The sequence below is a fragment of the Ochotona curzoniae genome, unplaced genomic scaffold (genome assembly GCF_017591425.1).
Source record: "Ochotona curzoniae isolate NIBS_2020 unplaced genomic scaffold, NIBS_Ocur_1.0 scaffold_4505, whole genome shotgun sequence".
Taxonomy (NCBI): domain Eukaryota; kingdom Metazoa; phylum Chordata; class Mammalia; order Lagomorpha; family Ochotonidae; genus Ochotona; species Ochotona curzoniae.
Window position 1 is genome coordinate 51,529,080 of NW_024467118.1, and position 7,405 is coordinate 51,536,484.

Here is a 7,405-nt window from a genome sequence, read left to right on the forward strand (position 1 = left end):
ACTATTCTGGAGCCCAAAGGAAGGGATATATTCCAGTAGTCAGATAAGAAAGGAATGATGGTGAAATATGAGTAATATTTTGAGACAGAAGTGACAGTACAAATTGATAGGTTTGACATGAATTTTGAAATGACTTTCAAGTTACATTTTTTATTTTTGCAAATATAGAAGAGTCATAATTTTATCAAAAATCAAGCATAAGAACATAAAGCAATGATATCTCCATTGAAAGTACATGAAAACTTCTTACAAAGACAGAATTTATAACTCTGAGTTCTTGTGCTAGCATATATTCACCTAAAGAGTCAAAAGAGTAAGCTTACAGGTAGCATATTTTATCATGACTTTACACAATAGAATGAAAAATGAACGTTCCACTCAAAAGATCTGAGAGAAAGAGTGGGATCTAAAATAATGCAAGAGAAAAAAAATAGGTTGTTAACCAGAGATTTCTACACTTGATCCTAGCCAAAAGGCCGAGAAGCGAGATGGCAAATTTCTATCTTCTCTGTGTAACAGCGAAGTATACTAAAAATCCAAAAACTAAAGCAAACAGAACTCCTCATACTGTTTCAGTAATTGTATTCTGAGAGGCTTTGCTACATACTTGAAATGTAGTTACTTTCAAAACTAACCGACTGATTTATGAAGAAGCACACATGTGGTTTCTGCCTTCACAAATACAACGAAAAACACATTTGGATATTATTAAACTGAAAAGATAAAATATTGCACAGGTCTGAGGAATTAATTTTAAAATGTTTCTTTATGATAAATAGTGTATCAACTATATCTTGCATGTCATCACCTTGGATGACCAACTAAGCAGATTTACAGACAACTGCATAGCTAAAAAGTGATTGTTTTGGTCTATCTGTCAGAAGTCGTTATGTGCAAAGACAAAGACATCCCCACCTAACCTTCCTGGGAGAAAGCCGCCTGCTGCAAGCCATGAGTCCTCCATCAAAAACAAGGGAGACAAGGTATTCCACATCGTACATAACTCTTTAAAGGAGTTTCTCATCTTAACATTGGCTCCGAAATGATCTGTTAAGGAGGAGAAATAAAATCCTAACAGTCACAGGTAAAAAAGAAGGCCATGTCAACATTCCATCCCTCAGACTGTAATTCAAGGCTGTCATACAAGTCATGGGCTGGTCTTATCAGACATCTACTTTTCTTTACACATTCCAACCTATCTTCACGTGGTTTGATTTTGTGTGTGTGCGTGTGTGATGAAATAAGAATTCTAAAATATAATCATTGGTTGCTGTTTTAAACCTTGTTAACTGAGGCTATGGAATTCAAAAATTAAATCATGTAGACATGTTATGTTTGAGTCCAGGAAAGGATTCTGCACATGTTTGGGATCTTGCCAAGCTAGCCAAGTGGTATGGGGAATGTCCCACATTTTGATTAGCATTCCTCTACAGGGTTGATACAACCACCCAATGGAAACAATAGGGCTTCAAAGCTTCAACCACACTGAATGGCTCTCCTCATTGAATGGCTCATTGTATGGCTCTCCTCATTACTGAACTCGAAAGAAGAGGAAATCAGCTCTTCCCATGACAAAGGAAAAGAAAGATAACTGGGCAACCCACAGGAAACATTTACTCCACATGTAAAGATCATGGGGAGTCTAATTCCAATATGCTTCCAAATTTGAATTTTTCTGAGGATTCATTCACTCATTCTATAAATACTTACTGAAGTTCTGCCAAACCCCAACTCCATTCTGGATCTCCAGATGGAACAAAACAGGCAAAAATGCCTACCTCTGTGATGGCCACACCAAATTTGGAAGGCTTCTGCTAGCAAAAGGACTTGAAGAAACACATTAAAGGAGACACAGAAGCACTCTACAATAAGTAGATCAGGAAGGAAAAAAAACAAAGGCCCTGCTTATAAGTAACTACTATAGCAAAGGCGATAGCAGCTGAAATGTTAGCACTCCTTCTCCATGACTGCATTACTGTAGCCCTGTGCACACAACACTGCGTCGTTCTTAGAAAAGCAAAGAGGTAATCACAGGATGAAAAATTTGAACCCCTCCAAGCTAAGTGTAAACAGTCTGACATTTACCTTATGTTTAACTATTCTGTTTCTTAGGAGGAATCGCCTGTGTTCATTACCTTGAAGAAAAACTTAAAAAGAGGAAAAACTGCATCACAGATGTTGGAAAAGCATTTGTATTGGTAATAGAAAACCACATCATGTGAAGCATCATTCTCAGACTGACTTTAAATCCCCTCTCACCTTTTAGCACATGGGAGGCTGAACAATCTTTTAAAATACCTGGGGAAGGATGGATGATATCTCTTAGCAGCATGAGTCTCCCAGGAACTCAGGATAAAAGGTTGATGCTGGGATTCTCCACTTTGAGTAGGTTCTATAAACAATGCTTGTTTTCTTACATAAAGAACAAGTAGCTTGTACCCAGCTTCACCACCTTCACCTGGACATCTGATGAAAGATGGAGACAATGGTGGTAAATTTAAAAGAAGGACTATTTTATTTGATAAACTGGATTTGAATATAAGCCTTAAACTCACGCTGACTGGATCTAAGACTAACATGATGAAAGCAAGCTGTAGCTGTCGGGGACCAGTTTGGGAGATTTTCCTAATTTTAAGGCTTTCTATGAGAATAATAATGGTGAAAATGTTATCGTGAAACTGGGGACTCATAAAACCTATGGAAATGGAAATAGGAAAAGTAGCATTACAATTTGTTCCAAGTCTGTTTTTGTAGCTTCTCTTTCTGTGCTCCTAACTGTCTCCAATATGCATTCCTTTGCTTTCTCTAAGGAATCTTTCCTTTTCTGAAACTTGTAGCCCAGATATTCCAATTATGGATTTTTCCTACATAGACATTGTCTATATTGAGATAATGATACTGCTCACTTTTTGTGGTATGTGGATCACAACCGGCAATGGACTTAACAGTTTAAATATTTCATTTAAGGCAGCAAAAAACTCATTTTCTAATACATAGGCATGAAAATTAAAATCACTATACAATTTTTTTTATTTTATTTACTTATTTGTGACAGTGCCAGACAGACAGAAAGAGTTCCTGTCCACTGGCTCCCTCCCCAAAGGCTACAACAGAAAGGACTAGGCTAGACCAAAGCTAAGAGCCTGGAACTGCTTGCAGGAACCTAATGCCTCCCACTGTCTGCATTAGTAGGAGACCGTAGTCAGAGGCCTGAACAAAACCCAGTCACTCAGGTTTGAGACTCAATTATCTTAACTACTAGGCTAATCATGCATGCCAACTTTGCAACTTTGAACAAATTTACCTAAATTCAGAATCAACACTGATTGAGTAAGCTGATCGTAGCCACAAAGTGTGTGTTCAGGATGGGGAGCCTTTTGGGGATTTGTAGGTTCCAGTTTTCTGAATATTTAATTCTTGTTTACTGAGAGTCTACAAATTCATATTCAGACACACATACACACACACGCACGCAAATGCCCTGATTTCTTGGCGATAGTGAACTATAAAGAAGCAAAGCATTTGCTTGGATACTCTCAGTGTAGCAACAAAAGATTATAGCCTATAGCCTCTGCATGAAAAAGAGCTCAAGAAGAAATTTTAACTCCTGCTGTGAGCAAGGAAATCTCCTTAAGAAGTCCATAGCAAGAGTTTTCCAAATTCTCTCAGTACATTGAGGGCATTTGCTAGGTGCCTTCCGGCCCGTATCAGCAAACCTTATTCACAATCAGTGGTTATGGCCCATAGTTAGCTTTTAGCTGCTAGGCACTCTTTCCTGAGAGCAAAGTCCAGGATGAAGTATCACAAATCTCTCAAAGAGTCCAGAGCAACAGGTCTGTTCATCAATAAGTAGGTATCAACAGCAAGTAAGACAAGGAATAGAACCGTTTCCCCAGGTTGAGAGCATATCCAATACTCCGATTTTAAAATTCTTTTGTAGGGGAAGAAAGATTTCTTTATCCATCACTATGTTCATGACTTGACTGAAACCCCTATAATGAAAGACAATTGACAGGATCAAAAGCATACAAATTCATTTAGTCAACATTTCATGTGGCATGAGAAGCTTCATAAGTAAATGAAGGTTTAAACAAATAGGAGAGCTTTTGTATTTTTTACAACCAGATTTGATGAAAAGTGGACAATTATGGGGAAATATGATAGGGGAAAGGGAATATGATCCAACGGTAAAAACCTAGGTAACAAGGGTTTTTGTTTAGTCTCTAAGCCCATGTGCCTTCAGAACTAAGAATGGTCTTTTCTTCTTCAGGTAAAGGTCTAAGGAGTTAGATGAGTAATAGGCAGATAGGGCCAGGTTCCATATGAAATGAGAAAAAGGGATCGCCTTTGAAAACGCACAAGATCTTGCTTCTCCCCTGCTTTGCTCTTTGGAAAGACAAAACATCAAGTCTCTCCTGGTTTATGATCTTATCATAAGAACAGCAACTTTTAGGCGGTTAGGTGCAGTCCCTGTTGGAATATAAATCTCACTCCTGAGTTGCTAGTTTTATCACTGGACGAGCAAAAAGGCAGCGACTTTCCCCTTTCAGAAACTTTAGTTTATCATCAGAATGAACGGAGTTATTCATCACACTCTCCTGATGATTTCTGCTTTGAACAAGCTAATTCTAACCTTTGGATGAGTTTCACCCCCTTCCTCTAATTTATCCAATTTTTTTTCTCTCTTTTTAAAAAACTCAACCCTCACAAATATTCAGATCTTTCCTCTCTTGGAGTTCCCCCTCCTGATGCCAAGGCAGGAAGTTTGTATCTTTGATAAAACTTGCTTTGCTCACTGAAATCATCCGTATGAAAATTCTTCTTTTGTGTGAGACAATATTGAGGTTGCCTCGATCCTTCAAGTCAACTGCCCTGTAACATAAAGATAATACCTTTCAAATGCAGCTGATGACTTTAGAATGTGGCCTTCCAGTTTCTGCTGTTTTCTAAAGTATCATTTTTTTGGAATAGAATGTCCGAAAACTCATTATTTTTATCACTTGGAACAAAATAGGTATTCAACAAATATATCATGAGTATTTTATTGAAACCCAGTATATCATAATCATGTAATATATAAAATTTACCCACATAGTCACAAAACTGGCTTTGCAACGTAATGAAATAAACTAATGGCAATTTGCATATCCCTTTGTGCTTCAAACTTTTCCTGAGTTTTCCTTCAGAGCCAATAAGTAAACCACATCAAAAACTGCATTGCTTTACAACCTCTTGTTTTTGAGCCAGTAAAATATGATTCATTCTCATCTGCAATTTTATTTAACAGACTTGATAGGTATGAACAATTTCACCTGTATCAAAATTACTTCCTCCCCTGATATTAAGGTTAATGTGTTGTGACGCATCTTTTGGACTCTTTGGAGTCCAATAGCTTTCTTCTAAAGAAAAATTCAGAGTGCCATTCTGTGGCATAATCAATTAAGTTTCTGCCTGCAGCGCAGGCATCCCATATGGTCACCAGTTCTAGTTGCAGCTGCTCTACTTCCAGTCCACAAAGGATGACCCAAGTGCTTGGATCCCTGTACCTAAATGGGAGATCTAAACGAAGCTCCTGGCTCCTGGCTTCTGGCTTCAACCTACCCTAGGCCCAGCTCTTGCGGGAGTAAACCAATAGATGAAAGATCTCTGTCTTTAGTACCTACCTCTGGCCCCTGAAACTCTGCCTTTCAAATGAATAAGTTGAATCTTTTGAGGAAGAAAGGGAAGGAAGGAAGGAAGGAAGGAAGGAAGGAAGGAAGGAAGGAAGGAAGGAAGGAAGGAAGGAAGGAAGGAAGGAAAGAAGGAAAGAAAAAAGAAAACAAAAGAAATTCAGAGAATGCTGTGAACTGAGAAACAGTTGGAATAAGTATGTGACCTCCCTAGGTAACACACACATGCACATATGCGCACACACACACATGCTCAAATGGCAAACCATGACTTGGAATGGTAAACTTAGCAAATCTTACCTACTTAAGCTGCTACTTATTTTTATGTCTAAATTACTTTCTGGATTTGTAAGGAAAAAAAATTTTCATTTACAGAGTTTAAAGCATAATGAATACAGATTTTGCTATCTAAAAAATCATGAAATTGCATCTCAGTGCCCACTATTAAATGTTGCCATTTCCCATAGTACCATCTGGCAAGCACAAGATCTGGGGCTAGGAGTGGGCCTAATAGAATTGTGGGTACTCTGGTGGTCTGCAGCTCCCATTAGTGAGCATGAGTACCAAGCCTGGGGGCAGGCTGGCAACAGCATCCATCAGCATACATGTGGGCTGGGTCTGGGATAGGTTGGGCTGAGCTAAGCCACAGCACCCAGGTGGGATGCAGGATGGGTTGGACTAGATTGATGTGCAAGCTGGCACATACAGAGACCCAGGCTAGGGATATATCTGGTGGGAATTATCAGGGGTCACCCCAACTAGACGGCAGTTCCCACTGGTGTGTGTTAGGGCTGGGTTTGTGATAGGTTGGGCTGGGCCAGGCCACAGTTGACACAGTTGGAAACAGAAACTGACCAGGCAACTGCATTCAGCATATGTGCCTAGGATGATACAGGTGATAGACTGCTCTGAACTCCACACTAGCTGGCAAATAAGAATCAGATCTGGGATCATTCCAAGCAAGATTTCTTGGAAGACTTTGCATCCAGACACCTGGACCCAAACTTCAGTCACAGGGAAAAATCACAGGCTATGTAATCTAACCCTGAAATACACATATTGGGACTGGGCTTCCTCAGTTGCTGATGTCCATGAAATGAACAGATGCACATGGGGGATATGACAGCCAGACCATCTATGCCAGCAAACATAGTCAAGTGCCATATCAGAGAATGGAAAGCAGAATAAATTGGACATCTCTTCTGGCCAAGCTATGGCAGCAAGTGTCTGAGTGTGTGGATGTACTAAGATGGACTTTGCCAACCAAAAGACCTTGGAAAGATTTTCTCAACCCTGAAGCAATAAAACCAACAATGTCTTACAATTACCAAACCCATAACTCCTTGGAACATTCTTCTCCACCTTGGGGTCTCTAAGATGACATTAAATGACCATCCCTTATCTCCGGGTACTGATCTAGTTTGGCAGGAAGGAGTGGCCCTTTCCTCTCCCTGTCCCACTGTAAACACAGGAGAAATGGAAAAAAATTTAAACACATTTGTCCCATCTTCGTTCCTCCACACCTCAACCCTCTCCACCCTAATCAGTGGCTTACATGGGCATACATCCTTCTCAATTATGTTGATAGCATTAAAAACAAAATGAATATTTAAAAAGAAGAACTAGAAGAGATAAGTTCAAAAATTCCAAAAATGAAAATTACCTTTAGTTGATCATTACACATTTTATTCTTATGCCATTTTATCACACTATACCCCCCACAAATATGTATAATT

General features: G+C 39.1%; 1 pseudogene; it reads right to left on the reverse strand.

Moving 5' to 3' along the window:
• Positions 1-362: 362 nt before the first annotated feature.
• On the reverse strand, positions 363-488 carry LOC121146938 (annotated as a pseudogene).
• Positions 489-7,405: the final 6,917 nt, after the last annotated feature.